The sequence below is a fragment of the Pteropus alecto genome, unplaced genomic scaffold (assembly GCF_000325575.1).
Source record: "Pteropus alecto unplaced genomic scaffold, ASM32557v1 scaffold5, whole genome shotgun sequence".
Lineage (NCBI taxonomy): Eukaryota > Metazoa > Chordata > Mammalia > Chiroptera > Pteropodidae > Pteropus > Pteropus alecto.
Genome location: NW_006441953.1, coordinates 14,844,493 through 14,858,314, shown reverse-complemented (window position 1 = coordinate 14,858,314; position 13,822 = coordinate 14,844,493). Strand labels below are relative to the sequence as shown.

At 34.5% G+C, this 13,822-nt stretch overlaps 1 protein-coding gene across 3 annotated transcripts in view; it reads left to right on the top strand.

Annotated features, from left to right (window-relative positions):
* Positions 1-13,822, top strand: part of PCDH7 (protocadherin 7) — a 245,610-nt gene that overhangs the window by 11,640 nt on the left and 220,148 nt on the right. The gene's annotated exons all lie outside the window — the stretch shown is intronic.

Below are 13,822 nucleotides of genomic sequence, written 5' to 3'. Positions count from 1 at the left end.
GGAATGCCAGATTCTTGAGATTTTTTTGATGAATAATTGTCAACATAAAAACTTTTTAAGCGAAATAAATAAATATTGAAACAATAAAGTGTGGAGAGATAGGAAATGCACTGTAACCCATGTAAATCTCTAATGTATTTATTTCAGCTTTTTATTCTTTTAGCTGTTTATTTAATTTTACAAAAAGGGAAATTTCAGAAATATTGAGATGCTAGAGAAATCCGTGAATAAAACCGAATTATCCTCAAAGTCTCATTTTATTTTGAGCACAAGGCCCAGGGTAAGAATCTGGTGAAAAGAAATCTTACCACTTTCTGCTTCCTGGAAATGTCATGGTTCGTCATCGTAAATAGTAAACTTCCTTAAATGGACTTAAACTATGAATCCTGTAACAGATCAGATCAACTCAAAAACAAATTGTAGACAAAATTCCAGAATTTGGGGATAACCTAATGTGCAACCACTAGGGGCAATATTTATGAACACCTTCACAAAGAACATTCTAAGGTAGCATTTTGCAAACTCTAGTTGCAACACGCTTCTGTGGCATGAATCAGTTTGTGAGTCTCTACCATGATTAGAAAGATATGAAATAAAGCTGAAAAAATTCTAGTACGTAGAGTAAATATTATATTGTGCAATGTATGTTTCAGTTGTGTTTGTGTACATGTGTGTGTTCCTGTACTTGGTTGCTAAGTAAAAAAAAAAACTGTTATTGTGGAAGCCGTTGAAAGGGTTGAGAACCACTACTCTGGATTGTTTGGAGTGGGAAACGATGGCTATCTACTATTATGATTAGAAAAGCATAATAAATCAAAACAAAAAAATTACTAACATTCTTAAGGATTTTAGTCTACTATTAAGCTGAATTAGAATGATCAACAACATACTATTACAACAGCATTTATTAACAGTGAAAAGCTGTTGAGAAGTCTATTATCATTCCTCGGCTTTTTTTTTTTTTTTTTTAATCTTTAACTATAGTCATTGGTTCCTATCCCTGCACAGACTTCCCCTCTCCCCAACACCCCTGCTCCCATCTGTTGCTATTCACCTCAGGTCTCTCCACCAACCTCCTTTGTGGATACTGAAATTTACCATTTAGGGAAGTGCCTGTGGTCAGAAGGCGATAGATTCAGAACGAACCGCCTGTTACCCTACATATTTTAACATTCGGACATTTTCTTTTAAGCAAAACAATAATTCATTCTCCATTACAAAACTAAAGAAAAATATGAGAATTTTACAGACTGGTTTACATAAAATTTATTACTTTTAAAACATCTAATATCCTCACTGGTATTGGGTATGCAAAGAATACTGAGATAGAGTCTTTTTCCTCATGGAATTAACAAGATAATTACAGAGCAGAAAAATGAGATTATATTTGTATCATGCTTATTAAGTTTCAAAGCATCAAATGTTTGTTTGCTGATTAGGACCTAAGAGCAGTCTGTGAGGAAAAGCACCACTTAGTTCTGAGATGAGGAAAGTAAAGTAATGAACAGCTTTTTCATGACTCTGATGGAGATTGCTTAAGAACTTTGTAAAGTCTGTGAAGGAATATCCACTCAGAATTCATGAGTACTGAAAGCAGGAAGTTGTGAAATTTGGGCTTTCCATTATAGTATATTTTCAGACTTATCTGGGTAAAATCTTCCTAAAAGAATTGCTTAGGCCCAGTTTTTCCAACATTTACCAGTCATAAATTGTACTTAATACTACCAAAAAAAAAATACTGCGGGTATAATTTGAAGAGACAATTAATTAACCTGATTTGTAAACTACAATCTCATATGTGATTTTAAAAAATACCCTCAAGAATTAAGTAGTTCACTTTAACCCTTTATTTTCGAGGCTATCTCTAGAAAGAGGACCAAAGTCCTTAGGAAGTTATTCAACAGTCCGAAATATCTCTCTGGGAATAAACTTCTATATGTAACTTTGCAAAACACTTTTCTTTGATGTGTGTGATTGTTTTCAGCCATTCATTTTATAGAGAATGAATTGATTTGCCATATCTTTAATATATCCCGCAAGGCTTTGCAATGTAAATAAAGTGATGACTAGAACAAGGCCCTTGCCTTCACAGATAAAACAGTGCAGAAGTAGTACACATAAGGAAAGGGAAGTGTGAAACTTAGGGGGACAGCTCCTGAGTCTGTCTTGTCCACCATGGTATTCCCAGGGCCTACTAGAGTTCCTACCACACAGAAAGCATTCAAAAATGTTTGTTGAGCAAATGAACAAAGTGCCAGGTAGCCTGAAGATCCATTCACATTGGTTCACTGGACTATGATGAGGCCACTTTTATATTAGACTCTAGTTGTGCACTAACTCTTATTTTCTTTCCCTGCTGGGTGAATGTCTTTGTGATAAAAGGCTGCCTGCTGTGTTGGCTAGAGTCCCAGCCTTCATGGCATGGTATATGATTCTTATTTCAGTAGCAAATTAGCAATTCTCTGATTTTCCCTCCTTCCTTCTCCTTAGTGGTGTTGTAAATGCCACACCTTTAAAAAAAGATAAAACTAAATACCCTTAAAAAAGATAAAACTAAACTAAAGCAATATTACAAGTAAGGGAGGCACTGGCCATACAGTAGACTTCTGACATGTTTTGAGGGGGTATGAAGAAGAAGCATGCAAACACGGGTTTTCAGTATTTTTCTGGAGATTCTTATCTGTGGAAAACATAGATACATAGTTGCCTGAACACATGCATGAGTCTCTCTATTCTTCAGTTTATACATTCCTGCAGATATTCATTCACTGTGCCAACTCATACTCGCTGATAAAGGATAAAGTTCCATTTTCATACTGACTGCCCATGGTGAGCAGTCATTTTTAAAGGTGAAAGCCTGGCACTCTATATAGAGAAACATGTACTTGGTTTGCTAAGGAAAGAGGTGTGTCTTCAACAGAGAATATGGCCTCATTTGGGAATAACCGGCCACGAAGTAGAAGCTGAGAAATGCCTTACAACTCAGAAGCACTCCTCGGTAGCCCCAGTATTCTAAGGAGCACCTCTTTTAAATTGCAAATGATCTCTGAAAGAGCTCTGTTCAGTCTCTGGCACACATGGGTGTGAATTGCTTTAAACAGATAACTAGGTCAGCACCTCCTGAAGATCAATAATTCTTAAGAAATGGTGATTTTGATTAGTGCCTTGAGGAAGGATGTGTGGCCTTCAGCAGTTTAGAAGACAGAGCTATGTTAAGGTACCAAGTGTCAGGAAGATAGGGTAATATTATATCTGGAAAGGGTATTCAGGCCTGACAAAAGCAAATGTTTGTGGCCTTGAATTTTGGCCCAGGCCCTGGTGACCATAAGGAAGCCACTAAATGTCATGGCTTACTATGATCGCGAGATTGGTGTCAGAGAGTAGTAAATGTCCACTTCCTCCCATTACAACCAGGTGTTTTGTTTTGGTTTAGTTTTTGTTTTCAGTCTAGACTATCTGGTCCAACTGTTCTGTCTCTTTTCATGATCTATCCTCTGTGCTTTTGGGTGAAAGAAAAAGCAAAACAAAATAGCGACTTCGTAGCCATACACTCATCTTCTCCCTACTTTTATTATTATGAGTTCTGTAATCAAAATAGTTGCCACATCATTGCCACGTAGTTGTTTCTTATCATAACTTAATTTAATTCTCAAAAATAGTTCTGGTAGGTCTGTATTATAACCCGGAAACCTGAAGTTTTAACACTTCCCACTTCTGAATTCTGGTTGCAGAGGTAGGTCGGGCTACAAAAATTCTAGGTTTAGTGCTCTTGAAATTCTTAACTTCTCCTTATTGGTTCATTCCTCAAAAGCCTCTGGCAAGATAGAAAACTAAAGCTAGACAAGGCAATCTGAAAATCTGCCTCCTTGCTCTGGCTCTGTGACTGCCTGGCCAGTGTGACCTTATGTAAGTCCTTTCAAGTCCTGAAGCCTTTGGAACTTGTCTTCTGTCATTTTACATAATACCCCCTGCTCTGATTACATGACAGGGTTTATAGAGGTTACATAAAACAGTTGGCACTTGGTAAAGCACACTGCAGCTAAAGGTAATGTTTCTAGTCATCCATGAATTTCTCTAAATCCTTCTTAAGGTACATTTACACCTGTGGGGTATTTTCACTATTATGTTTAAAAGCTTTTTTAAAAAAATTCATCATCTATTTGAAGCCTCTGATATTCTCTTATTCTGGTTGATTTCTTCAAAGTTACACTGATCCTTGATCAAGATCAAGTTGTGACAAGTATGTATGCCTCTACATATGCCGATAGGCACTGGATATTACCAAATACTTTCAGTGCCTATTCACATTTCAATGGTGAAGAAAGAGAAGTAACTTATTGCCATAAAGCAGGGAGTTTAGGGAAGGCTCACAACTGTTCGATATTATCTATTTTGACACTTAAAAAAAAAATCCCATCACTTTTTAACAGTCATTTTTTTCCTTCTATGAACGATTTCCTGAACGTTTTTCCTTTATTTCTCACGCCCAAACTCTAACATTAACAGCTACCACTTATTGAACTTTTATTCTGTGCTAATCACTCTGCCACAGGGTCTACACCTAACAACTCCGAGGCAGGTACTGTTATCACATCCACATGAAGAATGTAATTGGGGAAAAACAAAATCAGAACTTCCCCCAAGATCCCACTCCCTCTACGTACAACAGAAGCCTGAAGCTACCTTCAGTCAACTCCCTTCCAGCATATTTCTCCAAATCTGAGAATTATTATTAGCGTAGTAGTCCTGATCAATTTTAATGTACACATTTAGGCTTTTGTATGCATTTTGTTCTAGTCCAAAATACCTTCTAAGTATTCTCTGCAGGCTTAGAAGAGAGAATCTGTATTAGTTTGCTAGGCCTGCCATAGCAGAATATCATAGACTGAGTGGCTTAAGTAACAGAAATTCCTTTTTTTACAGTTCTGGAGGCTAGAAGTCCCAGGTTAAGGTGACAGCAAGTTGACAGAGAGAGAACTCTCGTGTCTCTTCTTCTTCCTCTAAAAAATCAGTGCTATCAGATTAGGGCCCTACCTTTATGAAATTATATAACCATAATTACCCCCATAAAGGCCCTAACTCTAAATGTAGTTACATTGGAGGTTGGAGTTTCAACATATGACCTTGAGGGGACACAATTCAGTCCATAACAGAGTCTATTCTCTGTCCAACAAGAACACATTGGAACGGACCATCTTCATGAGTGTCATTTATCATGTGCAGTCTGTACATTCGTGAGTAGGTAGGTAGGCAGGAAGGAGGGAACTTTCCCTTTTCAGATCAGCAATCTGAAAAAAAAGGCAATTCTATAATATATTGTTGGAATTGATGAAAAATTGGTAAAAGTGCTATAGCTTTTGTGAAAAAATATGAATCTATAACATACATACATGTGCATAAAATTTGAACTTTACTGTTTAGTTTATTATATCTAATTTTAGACACATCACTGAATGCTTTCTGCAATTTTCAGCTTTCACAGGGTTTTGTGATATTAAATAACATCATAGTTATTTTAATCTAGCCAACGAATAAATGCATGTAGGTCTATTAATTAATGTAAAGTCAATATTTACACAAAACACTTAAAATTGTTCCACAAATGTAACAAAGGTCTCTTTAAATGGTGATATTAATAGTCTTAATTTCTAGTAAATTTTCAACATTAAACTTCAAATGAAAAGAAGTAGGAGTTAAATGAGGAGAGAATCAGTTGAAACAGTAACAATGTAGGTTTAATAATCCCTCTTTTCGAGGGATGGTCTCAGTGGGCTATCACACACAGTGGTATAACTGGTCTGACAAAGATCCAGTGGGTCTGGTTTCTCATGGCATATGGAAACTGCCAAGTGTGTAACGGAGGCTGGTACACACTCCGAGTGACTCTTCACCAACTATTATATATGCATGCAGTACACTTTGTGTCATGACACAAATCCGTAGACACATGGAGGATATTTTCCCCATCGTCCCTTTTTTCCCTTAATAAAATAAAACATTCACGTGATAAAATACATAATGAATAGCCTGGGAACAATAAATGCATCCAGGGGGCTGTAGGAAGTGCTGCTTTTGTTAGGGTAATACAGGATAAGCTCATCAACATCCGGAAGAGGAACTCCTTCCTTTCTGTCCTTTGGCCAGAATTTCTAGGCAACAGAGGGACATAACAGCTGAACAGACTTTTCCTAAGAAACACCTTTCTAGGCTTCCTGAACTAATTTTACATTTGATTCCCTGTATTAAAAATGGCAAGTAAATCTGTTATTTCGTTCAGTGAAATGGCAATAATTATGGCATAACTTTAAAGTTGTTTTTTTTTATTGCATCTAAATCTGTTTTTCAGTGTATTTAACTGTTGAATACAAGGATCAATTTTAGATACAGAGATCGTGTTTTTATAGGGCATTGGGAACAAAAAATGATAATGCTATTTTTTCCAAACCAATGCATATACATATAGAACAGAAACATTAAAATTTACTTTGTTATAAAAACGTCGTGCCTTTTTCCTTAATGTTTTATCTTTCATAAGAAATTAGTGTGTGTGTATGCTTGTATGTACATATGTACATATAGGTATAATATGTATATTCATGTATACGTATGCATACACAGTACACATACAGAGATAATACAGTTAACATTTCAGAGAGCAAATACTCAATGAGTGACTTGTATGGCAATTATGTGATTATGTGCAAGGCAAAACAGTGATAATAGCAAAAGGCAAAAATTTTTTCTCTCTTAGAGATTTAGTTTTAGTGGATAATACATAAATAATAATAACTAAACTTGTATTGAACACTATAGTCTCTGCACTGGTCAGCATATTTTATATATATTAACTTATTAAATAGGTACAACAACCTTACAAATTAGTGTCTATGATTATCTTTATTCTGTAGATGAGGAAAGTAATGAACAGCTGAGCTGCATAACTTGCTCATGGTCACACAATTTGTAAAGTGGCAGAGCTGAGGTTCAAATCTAGTCTGACTACACAGGTCATGCTCAAATGCATATGCGAAGTAGACGGAACACTTCTATTGAACTGTCAAATAGTTCTATGGGAATGAAATCGGATTCACTTAATTCTCTTAAAATGTTTTGGTGATTTTTCATCCTTCTTATTTTATATACATCTTAATTATAATCTTGAAATTAGGTCACTTAGTCCAATTTTTTTTAGTAGTGCCATTTTAAACCTTAATCATAGTGCAAAAAAAAAAAAGACAGAAAGGTAGATATTAGACTAGTAGGCACTTCTCTCTAATCAGTCTATGCTTTGGGGGATACTTCATAAATTTATTTTTCCCTTTTTCTTGTTACTTTATTTTAATAACTTCATTTCATTCAGTATTCACATAGTCTATTATGTATATTTTTAATGTAACTAGGAAAAAATAAATTCATTAATCTATGTGAATTAACATTTGATTTAGGACAGGAAATGCCTTTTTATAGATAATAAAATTTTAACTAGAAGATTTTTAAAATGCACATTTTGTTTACCTTTTACCAAAAACACAATTCTTTCTAGAGTTTTTTTCCTAAGCATTCACAGTGCTTGAAAGAAGGCAAAGTGAAAGTGAATGCGTTATAAAATAATTTTTGTAACTTATTCTTTTTTTATTTTATTTAGGTGCTCATTATTAAACATTAAATTAAAATATGACTTACATCATTTCATAGTTTTTCTCTTAAAATATATGATCGTTCTATTTTTTTACTTAAACTTTATTTATTTATGAGACATGTTTCAATCACCTAAAATGCAGACAAGTACCACCCAAAGTCCATTTGTAGCTGATTCTTTATTAGAAAAATGGTGAACTAATTTTTTGCTATGATGTTTTCTTAATGTGTTAATAATATTTTTTTTATGATACTATATTTGTTCAATTGTATATGTCCCAAAATGTGAGTTGTTGTGATATAACTCTGGGTCCTGTTATATAATATCTTTGTACATGTGTCATCTGAATTGATTTTAATATTGGAATGATTTAAAATATTTAAGCTTCAAAACCAGTGAATCAAATATTTAAAGCTGTTCTGTTCATAGCTCACTTAAGAATTTGTAGAATCATTTCCTTAATATATATATGAAAAATATTGCTAACATTGTAAGTTATTTCCTACTAATAGAAAGAAAGTATTATAAACCTGATAAGAAACCCAACTAATCCTCTCCAGGCCTCACTTGACTTCTTACAGAGCCAAGCAGACCATTTTTTTTATCATTTGCTTAAATGGTTAACTTTCATTTGGAAACAACCGATGTAAAGCCAAACTACTCGGAAATTAATCATTGTTGGTTATCGGTCTGCTATCTATGAGCATCATGCATACATTCTAAAATCACTAGATCAGCAGAGGATAAGTGAAATAGAGGGTGGAACAATTTGGTTGGCATTGGAAACCTGATTCAAATTTAGTGTCTGAAAATGGACAATTAGTTATGAATCTGTAAACTTCAATGTAAATATTGGTACACTTTCAGGGAGGAGAAAAAAGGAAGACAAGAAACGCAGTGTGTTTTGCATAACCACATTATAAGAACCCGGTGAAATTCATGATTCTGTCCGTATACATTATTATCGTTCCAGCAAAATGTTTCCCGGATATACCTCGTGAGTTTTTTTTTATATCTGTTTAGGCACATGAGAATTGTTTCCAGTCCCCAGTAGTAAAAAGACTACCTACCTACCTTACAAAGTAAGCGAGTCTTAAAAATGCTTATGTATTCTTGAAAATTTACAGCCATTAATTTTGAATTCTCTGACTGCTCCTTTGTAAAAAAAAAACAAACAAAAAAAACTTATTGCTAGAGCACAAGACAGGAACTTCTAATGGCAAACAAGCATTTATAATCAAGTAACTACTCTGTTTAGCCAGAAAAATGTTTTAATGTAGAATTTAGTTTTACGGTATGCTTATACTTTTAAATATTATCTATATAATTATTTGCTAATCATTAGATGAGGTGATTCTTAAGAGACTTAAAATGCCTTATGTCCCATCATGTCACATTACAGTTAATAGGGTAGCGTATGCACCTTGTGAAGGAAGAACAGACATGGCTTGAAAAAGTAATCTATATATAGAACGTTCACGATCTACATGTGTATGTATCTGTATGCTTTTCTCTACTCTATCTCAGAAATGCTCAGTTCTGAATTTCTGGCTACAGAGATGCCATGTAAAGAAAATGAGAGTGATTTGTGTGAAGCTTGAACAAAGGAAATCCAGCAACATTTTTAGCTCTTAATTACTATGTCGTGCATACTTGTGCAACTTATCTTGTGTTCAGTGTTGACCTGTGTGATGCTTTTTTAATCTCTAGCATTAGTAAGGACTAAAAGAGTGCTGCCACTTGAACTGTGAATTTTATTTTAATTTTATTTAATATAAGAAAGAAAGAAATTATTCATCACATTGTGCTTTATATAAAAAGACATTGAAATGCAGAAAGATCCTCACATCTGAAAGCATGACTTACCATATAATATACCTCCTCATTAGTGAGTACAATTCTGGCTGAGAGGAAGATGCAGATTTTATAAGATAATTTTGGTCTTTATTTCTGATATTGAGCAGATTACTGAATTTTTCTTTATCTCATTTTTTAAAACTTATTCAAAACTCCATGGGAAATGCAAGAAACTGTAAAAATCAAACAGCGAAACAGTGGATATTGATGAATTTAATATCTATTACATATTATAGTAAACGAACTGTCTTGGGGAGGATGGAGGGAGACTAAGCAAAAATGAAGTAATGATGCCAATGCGGAAGCTAAGTATTTTCCTAGAAGAATTAGTTTAGGAAAAAAAAGAATATCATGTTATGAAAAATAGCAGTGTTATGTTGTCATTTTATTCCTAGCACTCATCTGTAGAGGATAATTGAAAACATTATTTTATCACTCTAAATAAAAGCAGAAGTATCTTATTGACGACAGGAGAAAAAACTGTGCTTCAGAACTAGAGGAAAGTCTCAATTTACAAAAAAAAAAGTAGAAGAAAGATTTTGCTCAGGGGTTCAAAAAATGTTTGACTTATTTATTTTTTATCATTTAAGCCTGTTTCTTGCTGGGCCTTTTCATTGAGTAATTGAAAAAAAAAAAATTGGGTGGGGGAGGAATTTTTTTATCAAAGGCAAAAGATAGGAAAAAATAAAAGTACTAGGAATAGAGATAGGAAGTTGTATCTTTCTGTACTTTCATGATTGCCTACATTTTCCCCCTAAATTTATAGCTGAAAAATGCTCTGAAAAAAATATCGAGCCCTGAGGAAAGTGCTAGAGAATAAAACAAACATCCCGTGTTCCTTCCACTCCCCACTCTTTCTTTCTCTCTGTCTCTCTGTCTCTCTGTCTCTCTGTCTCTTTTTCTCTCTTGTACACACACACCGCACCAAGCATATATTCCCACAAACTCAAACTAAATTTTGAAACACTTATAACTACAAAAATAAATGACTTTAATAAGAACAGATATTTTGGAGGTATATTGACATTTTTGAAAGCTGCTTTCGGAAAAATTATTACAGTAGTCCCCCTTTATCCTCAGGGTTATGGTCCAAGACCCCTGGTGGATGCCTGAAGCCATGGATAGTATCAAACGCTATACATACATACCCAAGATAAAGTTTAATTTATAAATTAGTCAGGATAAGAGATTAACAACTATAATAAACACTAATAAATAGAACAATTATAACAATAAACTGTAACGAAGTTATGTGAATGTGATCTCTCTCTCTGATAAGCTATCTGATAACCTAAATGACTAGTAAGTGACTAACGGACAGGTAGTAGCTCGCATACAGGCAGACACGCTGGACAAAGGGATGATTCACGTGCTAGGTGAGAATGAGCAGGATGGTATGAGATTTCATCACTATTCAGAAGTCTGAAGTGTATAACTTATGCATTGTTTATTTCTGGAACTTTCCATTTAATATTTTCAGACCACAGTTGACCATGGGTACCTGAAAACTACAGATAAGGGGTGTTTACTGTATTAATCATCTCAGTGGATTGCAAATTGTGGAGGAAGATTGCTAGAATAATGACTGAAGTAAAGTGAACAGTTGGCACATGGCAATCTTCCTGAATGACATCAAATTGTAGGCAATCTGTGTCTTGATCCTTCGACATCTTCTACAGTAGAGTCAGTTTATGATAGTCCGAGGTATTGCTCTTTTCTTTCCCCAGCAGCATCTTTAAGCTTTAATACTTCTGTTTTTCCCGCCAAGCAGACTGAATTCTCTCGTCTCAGAGGAAGTCAGATGTCAGTAAGTACCAAGCAGCCAAGTGATAAGACTGTTTTAAACACTGAATATTTCTGAAGTTTTCAGTATTCCAGCTTCATTGAGAAAGCTATAAAGGACTAACGAATTTGGAATTTGCTCTTTTATCAGAAAGCTTCCAATATTCCTCGATCACATAACTAAAAATTAGTAAAAACAAAAGTAGAACTCAAAGTTTGCCTAACATGTGTCTTCACCAACCTATATGATTCTAATTAAGGAGGGACCTTCAATAAGACTACCGGAAGTTACATGTTCAAAGAAGTGTTGTTCATTAATTCATTTAACCCCCAATTACTGATGTACCACTGTACTATGGATATAAAGCAGGAGTTCACAGTCTTGTGGAGGAGACAGACCTGTAAAGACAGACCTGTAATTATAATGTAATATGATCAGGTTGGAATAGGTACCCCCCAGAAGGAACATACTTATTCCCAGGAAAGTTGGAAATTGAAGATTACCTCACAAGGAAGTAATGATATGGCTTTAATTTCTTTCTTCTGCATGAATCCTGCATTAATTTTGCAACCTTGGCCTTTAGGCATTAACTGTTCTCATGGGAACTGAGTTGGAATGTATTCTCTTCACACCCCATCCTTTACATTTCAATGGGTTTTTGCTTTTTATGCATTTCTAATGGATATATATTTTTTTGATTACTAAAATTAGAACAGTTAGTGAGCAATTTCAGTTAGCCTCACTGCTTTTTAGCCATTCTATGATTTTGGCCAAACACTGAACTTACTGTAACTGTTCATTCTGAATTCTTCACACTTGGCTCCGAATGACTGTTAGTAATTTTTTGATGTCAACCTTCAAATGGAAACTAATACTATCATTGAAGAGATTGGAAGAAAAGGGACACTTGCTGCAAAGTGATTTCCAAAAGAAGAGTTCTATAGATGCTTTGACTCATGGCTACATTACTGTAATGTTTACATCTTCTCAAGGCAACTTCTTTGAAAAAATATAACAATTCATCTGAGTCATAAGTTTTATTTTCCCAAAAATAGTCACAGAATATTGTATTTTTACACCTTATTTTTGTTTTGTTTTGTTTTGTATTATGCATTGACTATCAAAAGAGTTATAGCCCTGGAATATCTGAAAAAAATCATAATTTTTTTTTTTTTTACAATGTCTAGTTATTTTTAGGTGCTTTTCATTTTTTTAGTGCTCTCTTTCTCACCTAAGCACCTATCATGTGTTCTATTAACACTGGTACTTGTTATAGACTAGCTTTCAGATAATCCTGCTTAAGTGACTGGTTGATGACAGCTTTTAAGATATTGCCTCTCCAAGTTATACTTCTATTCCTGGAGGACTCTAGAAGAACGAAATGCCCTGGTGTAAGGCTTTCTAATGAAGTGATTCATATTCACAGGAGGCACAATTCAGAATACAGAGGAAACATTTGGAGACAAAATATTCTGGTTGACTTTTCTCCTGTCTTTCTTGGTCCTTTGATCTCTTAAAGGTGTCATGTCACAGTGGTATTCCTTATTTAGTGCTGCTGCCAGCCATTCAGGGTCAAATTACTCAGTTCATTTTATATATATATATAATGTACAATTTATATATATAATATATATAATCATAATTTTTTCTCTTGTAAAGAGATAATATTTTTTTAATCCTAGGGTAAATTTTGGTCTGTAAGCCCCTTACCACCAGGAGCTAACAGAAGCTGATAACCCTAACCTAGATGATAAAAAATAAATTCAAAATAATTTCTATCATTTCTGAAACATATTACAAAGAAGCAGCAGCCAGAAGGACCACAATTTTTAAATGTCTTTCTCTAACCTCATGGTAAAAGGCCCTAAAAGGAGGTTACTATTGGAAGAACAACCAAATTGATTTTCTGGGAAGTAGCTTCAGTTTTGAGGCCTATAACCTGAAGGGAGAGCAGAGGGATAAGTATTCTGGAGCGGGTGTCATGGTGCAACTGGCTTCGGTCACAGTCCTTCCCTTAATATTTTGGTACCTCTGTTTCCTAGTGTTTTATGCTGCCAACTTTTTAGTTGCCTGAGGCCTTATTTTCCGTAACTGTTCTTGAAATATATCCTATTTACTCTCTACAAAATCTTGCAGAATCTGTGTAATTCTTTCAGGGCAGTGATTTGAGCTAATACATCAGTTGAGATAGTCTATTGAGAGTATATGTACACTGGTGAATATTAGTGTTTAAAATATTAATGTTACTAGCAACCATTTGTAGGAATTGGAAATTAACTTGCAAAAACATTCCAGTGGACAATAGTTATTTCAATTATCTAAATCTGGCTGATGTAAGAGAAGAATTGTCATTTTCCTTTTCCTCCCTTCCCTCCATCCATCCATCTTCCCTCCCTCCCTCCCTCCTTCCCTCTCTCTTTCCTTCTCTCTCTCATCCATTCTTTTTCTTCTTTCTTTCTTTCTTTCTTTCTTTCTTTCTTTCTTTCTTTCTTTCTTTCTTTCTTTCTTTCTTTCTTTCTTTCTTTCTTTCTTTCTTTCTTTCT